General features: G+C 45.8%; 1 long non-coding RNA gene across 1 annotated transcript; it reads left to right on the top strand.

Annotated features, from left to right (window-relative positions):
• The first annotated feature begins 862 nt into the window (after positions 1-862).
• Positions 863-14,215, top strand: LOC129523597 (uncharacterized). The gene is made up of 3 exons (XR_008667123.2): positions 863-944; positions 1,945-2,009; positions 7,882-14,215. It is a non-coding gene; the product is annotated as an uncharacterized lncRNA (long non-coding RNA).
• Positions 14,216-15,016: the final 801 nt, after the last annotated feature.

Below are 15,016 nucleotides of genomic sequence, written 5' to 3'. Positions count from 1 at the left end.
GGGTGGAGATTTAGAGGTGGGGGGTGAAGGGGAGGGGGAGAGGATGTGGAAGTGGGGGGTGAAGGGGAGGGGGAGAGGATGTGGAAGTGGGGGGTGAAGGGGAGGGGGAGGGGATGTGGAAGTGGGGGGTGAAGGGGAGGGGGAGGGGATGTGGAAGTGGGGGGTGAAGGGGAGGGGGAGGGGATGTGGAAGTGGGGGGTGAAGGGGAGGGGGAGGGGATGTGGAAGTGGGGGGTGAAGGGGAGGGGGAGGGGATGTGGAAGTGGGGGGTGAAGGGGAGGGGGAGGGGATGTGGAAGTGGGGGGTGAAGGGGAGGGGGAGGGGATGTGGAAGTGGGGGGTGAAGGGGAGGGGGAGGGGATGTGGAAGTGGGGGGTGAAGGGGAGGGGGAGGGGATGTGGAAGTGGGGGGTGAAGGGGAGGGGGAGGGGATGTGGAAGTGGGGGAAGGGGAGGGGGAGGGGATGTGGAAGTGGGGGGTGAAGGGGAGGGGGAGGGGATGTGGAAGTGGGGGGTGAAGGGGAGGGGGAGGGGATGTGGAAGTGGGGGGTGAAGGGGAGGGGGAGGGGATGTGGAAGTGGGGGGTGAAGGGGAGGGGGAGAGGATGTGGAAGTGGGGGGTGAAGGGGAGGGGGAGGGGATGTGGAGGTGGGGGGTGAAGGGGAGGGGGAGAGGATGTGGAGGTGGTGGGGTGAAGGGAAGAGGGAGAGGGAAGGGATGTGGAGGTGGGAGGTGAAGGGGGAGGGGTTGTGGAAGTGGGGGAGAAGGTGTGCCAGGCGATGGAGGGGGTCGGCGGGGGCGGGGCCCGCACTGTCCCCGCCCCCATGTGGGTGGAGCCTCCTGCCGGGGCCTGTGTCGCGGCAGAGCCTGGCGGGCTTTGTGCGCAGGCGCTTTTGGCTTCGCGGGGCTGCCCGTGCGCTTCGCCTGCGGGGTCGTGCTGGGGCGGCGGGTGAGTCTGGGGGCTGCAGAGCGGGCGCGGGGCGCGTCCGAACAGTCGCAGCCCCGAGCCCCTGGGACCGCCTTCCCCGCGGGGGCTTGGGCTCCGCGCCTGGGGCGGAGGTGGAGGGGGGGGCGGTCCGCCCGCAGCAGGGGGTGCCGGGGCCGCCTCCGGGTTTCCTCCACTGGATGCGGCGGTGGTGCGCTGTCGGCCCGGCGGGTGCGGAGGGTGTGGGGTCACGGGTGTCGCGCGCCGCCCTGGGCCCTCCTTCGCGGTGCCTCGCGTGGGGCCCGTACCAGGGCCCGCTGAGTCGGGGCCGCTCGTGGGCCACCTGGCTCCCGCCTGGGGCCTCCGGGCGCTGCATCCCGCGGCTTCTGGGAACCGTGCGCGCTCACAGGCGGACTTGGGCCTCCAAAAAGGTTCCTGCTAAATTGAGTTGTGCCCTAGGCTCTGCTGGACAGAGCAGCTCCACTGCGTTGACAAGGAGGGGGCTCAGGGACAGAAATCTCAGCGGGAAGACAACCCCTTCTCCGAAGGGAGGCCCATCAGGGCTTCAGAGAAGGGGCAGAGAATCGCATAAGAGGAGCGTGTGGTCCGGAGGGGCCCGGGCTTAGGGGAAGTCCTGAAAGACCCAGTAGAGGAAGGGAGCTGGGCAGAGGGTGATAGCAGAGGCCAGACTGGTCTCAAACTCCAGGCCTCAAGTGATCCTCCCGCCTTGGCCTTCCAGGGTGCTGGGGTTATGGGCATGAGCCACTTTGCCTGGCCTACTCAATTCTGTTTTAAATGTTTCTGTGTTTGTGAAGTGGGACAAAAATTGTTAAAGCAATGGGAAACACTGCAGGTTTAAGTTCCACTAAATCATATTGGAGTCAAAAAGGGATGCGGGGATGTTTCCCTCCTTTCCTTCTGCAGGGTCAAGGTTACCCAGCGGACGTGTGGGGGTTTTTAGGAGAATTAGGCGGGAGCAGAGCCTGCCAGATCGCTCATTCTGTTTCTTCCCCCCTTCTTCCAGGTATGCTATTTGAAGAACAGGTTTCCATGCTCTTAGAGGAACATCAGAAAATGAACAAACCCCAGGTGAGTTTCTTTTTTAGATTCTTTTTCATTTTCCAGGGGATTTGCTGGCTTTTATAAAATTCGTTTATTCAGATGGACATTTAAAAAGCTGCTTCAGGATAAATGAGGAGTGAGAGGCAACTGAGCAGTAGGCAGAGGTGGCTGCGGATCCCTGTGGTCATGTGATCCTACAATCGTCAAAGGAGAGTGGCAGATTTGTCTTTTTTTTTGACACGGAGTCTTGCTCTGTTGCCCAGGCTGGAATGCAGTGGCGTGATCTTGGCTCACTGCAACCTTCACCTCTGGGGTTCAACCAAATCTCATGCCTTGGTCTCCCGAATAGCTGGGACTACAGGTGCTCACCACCACACCCGGCTAATTTTTGTATTTTTTATAGAGACGGTTTCGCCATGTTGGCCAGTCTGGTCTCGAGCCCCTGACCTCAAGCAGTCCTCCTGCCTGGGCCTCCCAAAGTGCTGGGATTACAGGCATGAGCCACTGCGCCCGGCCTTCATTTGTCTTTATCTTCCTAATCTGCACTTCATTTTCACTGGCCACCAGAAGAAACGAACTAGTTACTCTTGGGACAGAAAGATTTCCTGGAGTCTGAAAGAATGTCTGCACATCGTCATGGAGCAAAGAACCTTGCAGTGAACCTCCCTGTTGCCTGTAATTGTTCTTTGTTGGAAGTTGGCGGTAGAACTCAGGTTTTATTAGGGGGACCAGAGCAATATGGACTCAATAGAGATTTTTTGGAACATCTGTTTTGATCTAAGGACAAAACCTAAAAGCATTTGGAGAAATGAAAGAAATGGACTGCCTGTATTTGAAATAACTTTTCCTTACACTCTATAGGTGGGACAGCAGATGGTTCAAAGTCAACCTTTTTTTTTTTTGAGACGGAGTCTCACTCTGTTGTCCAGGCTAGAGTGCAGTGGTGCGATCTCGGCTCGCTGCAACCTCTGCCTCCTGGGTTCCACTGATTCTCCTGCCTCAGCGTCCTCAGTAGCTAGGATTACAGGTGTGTGTCACCACAGCAGGCTAATTTTTTTTTTTTTTTTGAGACAGAGTCTCGCTCTGTCGCCCAGGCTGGAGTGCAGTGGCATGATCTTGGCTCACTGCAAACTCTGCCTCCCGGATTCACACCATTCTCCTGCCTCGGCTTCCCGAGTAGCTGGGACTACAGGTGCCCACGACCACGCCCGGCTAATTTTTTGTATTTTTAGTAGAGATGGGGTTTCACTGTGTTAACCAGGATGGTCTTGACCTCCTGACCTCGTGATCCGCCTGGCTCGGCCTCTCAAAGTGCTGGGATTACAGGTGTGAGCCACTGCGCCCAGCCAATTTTTGTATTTTTAGTAGAGACGAGGTTTCACCATGTTGGCCAGGCTGGTCTCAAACTCCTGACCTCAGGTGATCCGCCTGTCTCTGCCTCCTAAAGTGCTGGGATTACAGGCGTGAGCCACCGTGTCTGGCCTAAAGTCATATTCTTTGGTGAATGTTTCTGCACTATCCATTCTCTTTTTTTGCTTGTGGTAAAATATACATAACATCAAATTTGCCATTTTCACTCTTAATGGTACAATTCAGTGGCATTAATTATATTCACAGTTGTGCAGCCATCACCGTTTCTATTTCCAAAAGGTTTTCATCACTCTAAACGAAAACTGTGTCTCCATTAAGCAACAGCTCCCCGTTTCTCCCTCCCCTCAGCCCCTGGTAACATGTACTTTCTGCCTCTGTGAAGTTCCCTATTCTAGGTATTTTATATAAGTGCAAACATGAAATATTTGTCCTTTTGTGTCTGGCTTATTCCACTGAACATGACGTTTACAGGGTTCATTCATGCTGTGGCCTGGGTCAGAGCTGCATTCCTTTCAGTGCCTGAATAATATTCCATTGTGTGGATCGACCACATTTTCTTTACCTCTTCATTTGCAGATGGACATTTAGGCTGTTTCCACATTTTCATTGTTGTAAATAATGCTGCTGTGAGCATTGGGGTACAGGTATCTGTTCATTCCTTCGCATTTTAGTCTGCTTTGTGTACTCTTGCCACTTCCCCACCACCTGCCCAGGACGTTCTGATAAAGCCTAACGGCGGCCTCCTTGCAGTTCAGTCCAATGCGTGTTTTTCTGACCTGGCCTTCCTAGAACATTCTGCTGCATTGGCATTGAACTGCTTTCACCTTCTAGAAAGGCCCCTCTCCCTGGTGTCTTGTGACATGCTTCTTGTGGCTTTATTCCTGCTGCTCAGATTTCTTGGTGCCCCTCATTGTGTCTTCCTCCTGCACATTCTCATGGCTTATGTCCAGATGTCCATCCTTTACTCCCTCATCTTTTTACTCTTCCAGTCTTTCCCGAGTATTTCATGCCTTCTGTAGTGGTAGGGACGGGAGGCAGGGAAATTCTGGGCAGAAGAGGGCGGGTCCCTGGCGAGGGCCCTACCCTCAAGCCGAAAAGCCTGATACTGTGGTCGAAAGTGAGAACTGGACGGGCGCAGTGGCTCACACCTGTAATCCCAGCACTTTGGGAGGCCAAGGTGGGTGGATCACGAGGTCAGGAGATCGAGACCATCCTGGCTAACACGGTGAAACCCCGTCTCTACAAAAAATACAAAATATTAGCTGGGCGCGGTGGCGGGTGCCTGTAGTCCCAGCTACTTGGGAGGCTGAGGAAGGAGAATGGCATCAACCTGGGAGGCGGAGCTTGCAGTGAGCCAGGATAGCGCCACTGCAGTCCGGCCTGGGCGAAAGAGCAAGACTCTGTCTCAGAAAAAAAAAAAAAAAGTGAGAACTTACATCCCTGTTTTCCCGCTCGAATATTGCCTTTTCCCAAACTACCCGTGGCCCACCCCACCCCCCCTATCCTGTGCCCATAAAAACCCCAGGTTTTGTCTGTAGAAGCCCTTTGTATTTCCATAAAAATTTTAGGGCTGGGCGTGGTGGCTCTTGCCTGTAATCCGAGCACTTTGGGAGGCTGAGGCAGGCGGATCACCTGAGGTCTTAGCCTGGCCACCATGGTGAAACCCCATCTCTACTAAAAATACAAAAATTAGCCAGGCATAGTGGCACATGCCTGTAATCTCAGCTACTAGGGAGGCTGAGGCAGGAGAGTCGCTTGAATCTAGGAGGCAGAGAAAGAAAAAATTAGAACCAGCTTGTATATATCTACAAAGAAAAATTTGGGATTAAGATTGGAATTGAACTTGTAAGATCAGTTGGGGGAGAATGGACCTCTTTAACAGTATTCATTCTTTCATGAACCCAGTATATTTCTACATCTATTTAAGTCTTTAACTTATTTCAGGATTGTTTTGTAGTTTACAAGGCACAGGTCTGGCACATCTCTCAAATGTATCCCTCAGTGTTTCATTTTTTTTTGATACTCTTGTAAATGGTATTGAATTTTATGATTGTTCGTTGCTAGTATGTAGAAATACCAAATTTTGTATGTTTATACTACAAAATTATCCTGCAACCTTATTTAACTCACTAGTTCTAGCAGCTTTCTTGTAGGTTCTGCAAGATTTTCTACATAGACAATTCTATCATGTCATTTACAAATAGTTTTACTTCTTCTTTAATCTGTGTGACTTTTTGTTGTTTTATTGCGTTGACTAAAACCGCCTATACAATGTTGAATAGAAATGAGATGCGACATCTTTGCCTTTCTTATTTTAATTTTAGGAGGACAGCCCTAAGTCTTTCACCATTACTGTGATGGCAGCTGTTGGTTTTTCATAGGTGCTTTTTATTAGGTTGAGAAAATTCCCTTTTATTCTTAAACTGTTGAAAGTCCTTTTTTTAAAATCAGGAATCAGTGTTTTGTCAAATCATTTTCTGCATCTATTGATAAAATTATATGGTTTTCCTTATCTATTTGTTAGTATCATAAATTGTTTGATTATTAAATATTAGTGTTCACCTGGTACAAAGCTGTTCTAATATTCTTACCCCGTCTTGTATCTGTGGAATTTCTAGTGATGTTACCTCTCACCCCTGATGGTGATAATTTGTTGGTGTTGCCTCCTCCTCTTCTCTGTCTCTCATCAGTGTAGCTAGAGGTTTGAAACATTTATTGATTTATTTTTTAAAAAGTTTTATATATTACCGATTTTTGTTTCTCTGTTCTCTATTTTGTTGTTTTCTGTTCTCACTTTTATTACTTTTTTCTGACTACTTAGGTGTAATTTGCTCTTTTTCTGGTTTCTAAAAAGGTAGAAGATGAGGTCATTGATTTTATTATTATTTTTTTGAAGTGGAGTCTTACTCTGTTGCCCAGGCTGGAGTGCAGTGGCAGGATCTTGGCTCACTGCAGCCTCCGCCTCTCAGGTTCAAGTGATTCTCCTGTCTTAGCCTCCTGAGTAGCTGAGATTATAGGTGCCCGCCACCACGCCCAGCTAATTTTTCTATTTTTAGTATAGATGGGGTTTTGCCATGTTGGCCAGGCTGGTCTCGAACTCCTGACTTCAGGTGATCCACCCACGTTGGTCTCCCAAAGAGTTGGGATTACAGGCGTGAGCCACCATGCCTGGCCTGCTTTCAAATTTTTAAGAAAATATAGTTTAAGGGGCATGATTTGCAAAGGTGTGTGTGTGTGGGTACATTTTCTGGAGGATAACTGAGTGTTTTGTAGAGCCAAAGCTGAAAAGCAAGCTAGTTGAGTGTAAGAATCTCTGTTAGACTTGTGACTCTTGTTTGGGAATGAGTATTTTAGAAGATATTTATTGTGGATTCTTGTAAGGATACCTTGAACTAATATAAACCTTATTTTATCTGTTGGCACATAGATAGTGGGCTTTATCTATATAGGTCTTATTCATCTGTTTTCTCTCACATCTAAGCCATCCTGTGATATTTCTCCTTAACATCCGTGACGTAGTTTAAGGGGCATGATTTGAAAAAGGGGTGTGTGTGTTGGGGGTACATTTTCTGGAGGATAACTGAGTTTTTTGTAGAGCCAAAGCTGAAAAGCAAGCTAGTTGAATGTAAGAATCTCTGTCAGACTCATGACTTGTGTTTGGGAATGAATATTTTAGAATATATTTATTGTGGATTTTTGTAAGGATACTTTGAACTAATATAAGTCTTATTTTATCTGTTGGCACATAGATAGTGGGATTTATCTACATAGGTCTTTTTTTTTTTTTTTTTTTTTTTGAGATGGAGTCTCGCTCTGTCACTCAGGCTGGAGTGCAGTGGCGTGACCTCAGCTCAGTGCAAGCTCTGCCTCCTGGGTTCACGCCATTCTCCTGCCTCAGCCTCCCAAGTAGCTGGGACTGCATGCATCCGCCATCATGCCTGGCTAATTTTGTTTTTGCATTTTTAGTAGAGACGGGGTTTCACCATGTTAGCCAGGATGGTCTTGATCTCCTGACCTCGTGATCTGCCTGCCTCGGCTTCCCAAAGTGCTGGGATTACAGGCTTGAGCCACCACAGCTGGCCTATCTATATAGGCCTTGCTCATCTGTTTTCTGTCACATCTAAACCATCCTGTGGTATTTCTCCTTAACAGCCATGTCTCCAAACACTGCTTTTCACTCCATTTCCTGCTTATGATTTCTGTTGGGCTGACCTCATTTTTTTAGTTTCTCTGTCATGCTTTTCCCTCAGTTAACTGTTCCCTATGTTTAATAATTTCACCTTTTCAGTTTTGAGGGTCATCTTTTTAAAAATAGCAAATATATGTGTGTTCCTTGCAAGTTTTTCCCTCCCTTTTCCACTATAGCAGGCGGTTTTCATTTTTATTTTTTGGAACCAAGGTGAAATATGTATTTGGGATTTCATCCCAGGAGCCTGGGCTTGAAAATAGAGAATCCATGATATAAATCACACGTACACAGGAAATGTGTTAACATTTTTAACGTATACTTAATTTTTCTCATTTCTAGAAGTCCAGAAATTAAGAGACCTGATAAAGGGAAGCCAGGAAAATTGAGATACATATTTGTGGTACCCTTCAGTCCTCAGTAACAACACACTGACTAAGAAGAGGGAATACGTTTTTGGGAAAAACCTTAATCTGGGTGCAAACCCAGTTTCTTCAAGAAAAATAGCCTGTTAGTATGACTCATGTGGAATGAGTTTGAATACGTTTCAGAATCAAGTATTAGTGATAAAAATTATTCCAGTAATAACACTGATGAAATTAATATAAGTGAGAAGTTGCCTTTTGATAGTAATCAGGAAAACACTCATACTGGGAAGAAATCTGTTGTATATAACCAAAGTGGGAAGTCACCAAGTCATAGTGAGGACCTTATTGAGGAACAGGAAATTCAAGCTTTAGCCCACCTTTGGAAGATAATGAACATGGAAATCCCTTCCTTGAGAAGGTAGCCACCATCACACAAGAGACAGCTCAAACAAGAGAGAAACCCTGTGATTATAAGGAGCATGGGGAAAATGTCAGTGCCACATCAACTCCCAAAGTTCATCAAGAAACTCACACAAGGAAGAATCACTCTGAAGTTAACGAGTGTGAGAAGTCAACCTTCTTCAAACATCAGAAAGTTAATACAGGGGTGAAAACCCAGGGAGCTAATGAAAATGAGAATTTCAGTCACAAGTCACATCTCAGTCTACCTCATAGAACTCACACAGTAGAGAAAACTTTTGAATGTAGTCATTGCAAGAAATCTTTTTGCCAGGAGTCCCACCTCACTGAGCATCACAGGACATGCACAAGAGAGAAACCATGTGAAAGTAATAAATATGGGAAAACCTTCCAGAAATGACAACTTACCAACTCTCAGATAATGCATCGAGAAGAGAAACCCCATGAATCTGGTAAAACCCTTGTGAAGTCAGCCCTCACTGATCACCAGATAAGTCAGTCAGAAAAGAAGCTTTATGTATGTAGTGACTAAGAAACCTTTTTGTCATAGCTCAGTCCTAAGAGTCCATCAGAGAATTCACACAGGGGAGAAACCCTATCAGTGTAATGGGAAATCCTAAGCAAAATCAAACTTCAGTCATCATCAGAGAACTCACACAGGGGAGAAACCATATGAATGTAAGGAATGTAGGAAATCCTTCCATGTGAAACCAAACCTCACTAAACATCAGAAAACACATATAGGGGAGAAACCTTTCAAATGTACTGCATGTGGGAGAACTTTCTTCCAGCAGTCACAATTCGCTGATTATTAGAGAAAACACACAGGAGAGAAATCCTGCAAATGTAATAAATTTGTCGGCTGGGCGCGGTGGCTCATGCCTGTAATCCCAGCACTTTGGGAGGCCAAGGCGGGCAGATCACGAGGTCAGGAGATCGAGACCATCCTGGCTAACACAGTGAAACCCTGTCTGTACTAAAAATACAAAAAATTAGCTGAGTGTGGTAGCAGGTGCCTGTAGTCCCAGCTACTTGGGAGGCTGAGGCAGGAGAATGGCGTGAACCCAGGAGGCAGAGCTTGCAGTGAGCCGAGATCACGCCTCTGCACTCCAGCCTGGGCGACAGAGCGAGACTCCGTCTCAAAAAAAAAAAAAAACTTAATGAATGTGGAAAATCAGTCCTTCTACTATAAGTCAACCCTAAATGTACATCAGGGAAAGCACACAGAAGAGAAACCCTATAAATGTACTAAGTGTGAGAAATCCTTCTCCTATAAATCAGCACTAATTATACATGAGGAAACACAGATAAGAAACCCTATGTGTGTAATGAATGTGTGAAATCCTTTTGTGTGAAGTCAAGTCTCAGTAAACATCAGAAAATTCACAGCAGGGAAAAGCCGTATGAATGTAGTGAATGTGGAAAATCTCTATGAATTCAATCCTCATTGTGTATCAGAGAACTCACACTGGGGAGAAACCCTATGGATGTAATGAATGTGAGAAGTCCTTCTACAACAAGGATGCCCTCACTAAACATAACAGAACTCACACGGGAGAGGCCACATAAATGTAATGAACGTAGGAAGTCCTTACAACCCTAGTTATACACCAGAGAACTCACACTGGAGAGAAACCTTACAAATGTAATGAGTGTGAAAAATCCTTCTATCTGAAGTCACATCTTTTTTTTTTTTTTTTTTTTAATTTTTTGAGATGGAGTCTCGCTCTGTCACCCAGGCTGGAGTGCAGTGGCGTGATCTTGGCTCGCTGCAACCTCCACCTCCTGGGTTTAAGCGATTGTCATGCCTCAGCCTCCCAACTAGCTGGGATTACAGGTGCCTGCCACCATGCCCAGCTAATTTTTGTATTTTTAGTAGAGACAGGCTGGTCTCAAACCCCTGACCTCAAGTGATCAGCCTGCCTTGGCCTCCCAAAGTGCTGGGATTACAGGCATGAGCTACTGCACTTGGCCTGAAGTCACATCTTAATATTCATCTGAGAAATCACACAGGAAAGAGACCCCATGTATGTAATGAATGTGGGAAGGCCTTTTCTATGAAGTCAAACTTCACTGATCATCAGAGAACGCACTGAGAAGAGAAATCCTATGAATGTACCGAATGTCAGAAAACTTTTCGCCATAAATCAACCCTAACAGTACATCAGAGAACTCATGTGGGGAGAAGCCTTATAATTTTATGAATGTAGAAAATCTTTCTATATGAAGTCAGCCCTCAGTCAGCATCAGAGAATACATATATGGGAGGAACACTGTGAATGTAAAGAATGTGGGAAAACCTACCAGAGGTCACACCTTGCTAAACATCATCGAACATACACCACGCAAGAAACCCTATGAATGTAAGCAATGTGGAAAAACCTTCCAGAAGTCACACCTCATTGAACATCAGAGGACACACCCAGGGGAGATACCCCATGAATGTAATAAATGTGGGAAATCCTTCTGTTATAAGTCACCCTTGACCATTCACCAGAGAACTCACATAGAAGAGAAGCCCTATAAATGTAGCAAATCTGATACTTATTTCTGTATGAAATCACACCTCACTGTGCATCAGAGACCCCATACCAGGAAGAACCCTTTTGAGTGTAATGAATGCAGGAAAATGTTTTATGTGAAGTCAAACCTCATCAATCATCAGAGAACTCACACAGGGGAGAAGCCATATGAAGGCAATACATGTGGGAAATCTGTATGAAGTCATCCTCCACACAAGAGTGATACTCTGAATTGTAACAAATATGGGAAATCCTCATGTGTAAAGTCAATTTGTTTTTCAAACCAAAATTCATGGTAGAAACCTTATGAATGTAAATAATGTAGGGGTCTCCTGTGTAAATTAAATCCTTAGTTGGCATCAGAAAACACAAGATATAGGGACTGGAGGCCTCTCCACAAATGAAATGGATATGGGAAGATTTTGTGTTATCTTAGAAAATACTGGCCGGGCATGGTGGCTCACACCTGTAATCCCAGCACTTTGGGAGGCTGAGGCAGATGGATCACCTGAGGTCAGGAGTTCAAGACCAACCTGGCCAACATGAGGAAACTCCATCTCTACTAAAAATACAAAAATTAGCCAGGCATGGTGGCAAATGCCTGTAATCCTAGCTACTTGGGAGGCTGAGGCAGGAGAATTGCTTGAACCTGGGAGGCGGAGGTTGCAGTGAGCGAAGATCATGCCATTGCACTCCAGCCTGGGTGACAAGAATGAAAACTCCATCTCAAAAAAAAAAAAAATACAGAAAACTCAAATGAGGAGAGACCCCTGAGAACATCTTGTATATTAGTATCCACCAAGGAATCAAATACAGTATGTTTCACATAAATCACAGGGAAAAACCGATAGAACAGTAATATAAAAGCATTTACTAAGTTCCAGCACATTTGCACAGCATATGATTGATACTGGTGTAAAACTATGTTTTCTATGCGTGAAAGCTTTCAGGAAAAATTCAAATATAAGCAGACAATTAATACTGAGGGGACGTCTATCAGTTTAGGAGATAGAGATACTTTATTTTTTTGAGATGGAGTCTCGCTCTGTCGCCCAGGCTGGAGTGCAGTGGCGTGATCTCAGCTCACTGCAAGCTCCGCCTCCCGGGCTCACGCCATTCTCCTGCCTCGGCCTCCCAAGTAGCTGGGACTACAGGCACCCGCCACCATACCCGGCTAATTTTTGTATTTTTAGTAGAGATGGGGTTTCACCATGTTAGCCAGGATGATCTCGATCTCCTGACCTTGTGATCCATCCGCCTTGGCCTCCCAAAGTGCTGGGATTACAGGCGTGAGCCACTGCGCCTGGCCGAGATACTTTTTTTTCCCCTACAAATACTGTAATACTAGAAGTCACATTTCAGGTACCAAATTTAGAACATGTGATATGTGATGCATCCAATGCTAATGACATTCACTGTTGGAATATGAAGTCTTTTGAAAAACAATTTGCAGCAGCAAGCTGACAGTATTCGATATTTGAGTACTTGAGGTAAGATGGCCTTACATTTGTTAGTGGGCAGCATACAACATACATACATGGCCTGTGTTTGATTTACATAGTGGAACTCCACCGAGTGGTCAGCAGGAAATCTCTCTCCATAGCTTAAGAACTGTTGTAACACATCTACCACACGAAATGCCTCCAGTGTTTCTTTGTATCTTTTTGTTTGTTTGTTTTTGGGTCAGAGTCTCGTTCTGTTGCCCAGGCTGGAGTGCAATGGCACTATCTCGCTTCACTGCCACGTCTGCCTCCCAGTTTCAAGTGATTCTTCCTGCTTCAGCCTTATGAGTAGCTGGATTACAGGTGCCTGGCACTGTGCCCAGCTATTTTTTGTATTTTTAGTAGAGACAGGGTTTCTCCATGTTGGCCAGGATGGTCTCAAAACTCCTGACCTCAGGTGATCTGCCCACCTTGGCCTCCCAAAGTGCTGGGATTACAGGCATGAGCCACTGTGCCCGGCCTCTTTGTATCTTAATAGTACAGTATACCTGATATGTGACATGTATGACATTTGCAGTACACAATATGTTATTGAGAAATGCAGAGTACAGAAAACTATATGGCTTGCTGCCTTTTGTGTGAGAATTGAGGGGAAGAAATAATATGTATGTACATAGATATTTTGTATATATATTTATTTATTATATATGTTTATATATTTTTTTAATTTTTAAATGTTTTGTAGAGATGGGGCTCGCCATGTTGCCCAGGCTGGTCTCGAACTCCTGGGCTCAAGCGGTCTTCCTGCCTCAGTCTTCCAAAGTGCTGAGATTACAGGCATGAGCTACTGTGCTTGGCCAATATATTTTATATAATATATATATTTTGCAAATAAGTATAAAGTACAAACTACAAACCTGAAGCGTAAGTTACAAACTCAAAAGTGAATACCTATGGAGATAGGAGTGAACAGGGTGGCGGGGCTGAGGATAGAGACAAGGCTTCTTCACATGTACCTTTTTGTGAAGTTATGACTTTTGGATAAATATGAGTAATTTACATACTCAAAAGCACATTTTGAAATGGAAAGCAAAGAAGAAATCAACTGAAGTTTATATCAAATGGGTAACTCCACTAAGTAGAAGAGCTCATTCTTTCAAGAGACTTTTAAATGCAGTATGATGAGCATATCCTTAGTGGGATTTGTTTCTGTTTTAGGACAAAAAGAACTTAAAAAATGACATTTAAAAGACACCTGGCTAGGTCTCTTCAAAAAGCTGACTTTTTTTTTTTTTTTTTTGAGACAGAGTCTCACTCTGTTGCCCAGGCTGGAGTGCAGTGGCGTGATCTCGGCTCACTGCCAGCTCTGCCTCCTGGGTTCACACCATTCTCCTGCCTCAGCCTCCCGAGTAGCTGGGACTACAGGTGCCCACCACCACACCCGGCTAATTTTTTGTATTTTAGTAGAGATGGGGTTTCACTGTGTTAGCCAGGATGGTCTCCATCTCCTGACCTCGTGATCTGCCCGCCTCGGCCTCCCAAAGTGCTGGGATTACAGGTGTGAGCCACCACACCCAGCTGCTGCCATCATTTTTAAAAGGAGAGAAAAGGTGGAGGGACTATTTTTCAAGGGCAAACATGCTGAATATAGAAAGATGAACTGGCTTGATGTCTGCAGCCTTGAAGTGGTTCAGGAAAAAGATGCATGCATAGATAAAGCAAAAATGGCAAAATTTAAGCAAGTCTTGATCTGGCAGGCACATGGGTATTGACTGTTTTTCTTACAAGAGTTGTGTTTGAAAAATTTGATAATAAAAAGTTTTGGAGAAGTACTGTACCACTTAGCAATTCTGTTACTGTTCCTTGGTGTATATAAATATCTCTGCCCGTGGTTATTGATCTGCTTGTCAATAAAGAAGCCAAACAGTAACCTTTAAAGTGTTCAGTTGTTTTGGGTTTTAGTCACTTCAATAAAAACAGAACATAACCAAAGGCTGGTCATGGTGGCTCATGCCTGTAATCCCAGCACTTTGGGAAATTGAGGCAGGAGGATTATTTGAACCCAAGAGTTCAAGACCAGCCTCGGCAACACAGCGAGACCACCTTGTCTCTGTAAAAAGTTGAAAAACTAGCCAGACATGGTGGTGTACACCTGTGGTCCCAGCTACTTGGGAGGCTGAGGCAGGAGGATCTTTGAGCCAGGGAGTTTGGCTTTGCAGTGAGCTGTGGTTGTGCCACTGCACCCCAGTCTGGGCAACAGAGCAAGACCCCATCACAAAAAAAAGAAATAATGCAAAGGCAGGGTAGACCATTAACAACTCAAGCTTGTGTTAAGAACTAGGTGCAAACAGTAGTGCTCATTACACTGACAATGAAAATAGTATTGTATAAAGAAAATGTGCTTCTCTTTCTACTCCTGACACGTTTCTAAGCGGTGCCTCCAGAAGTACATGGCATAGCCCCCAAGCTGTAGGAGCCCAGGAACCATTTGCCAACAGGGTGGCAGCTGTTGTGTCCTCATTCTTTCTCCCTCCTCTACCTGGATTTCCTTGCAGCAGGGGGCAGACTGTTCTCTGCTGCTTTGTTGCATGAAAGCCTTGGTGTGGCCTGTTTTCCCCTCCTCAACAGGGACTGTTTGGGTTGGGCATATGACCAAGCCTTGACCTCTAGGATGTGTAGGGAAGTGTTCTGTATGATTTTTGGGAAAGGATTTATCACTGGTGAA

Source organism: Gorilla gorilla, chromosome 6 (genome assembly GCF_029281585.2).
Source record: "Gorilla gorilla gorilla isolate KB3781 chromosome 6, NHGRI_mGorGor1-v2.1_pri, whole genome shotgun sequence".
In the NCBI taxonomy this organism is placed as follows: Eukaryota; Metazoa; Chordata; class Mammalia; order Primates; family Hominidae; genus Gorilla; species Gorilla gorilla.
Note: the sequence above shows the minus strand (reverse complement) of the source record. Positions and strands in the feature narration are given on the sequence as shown.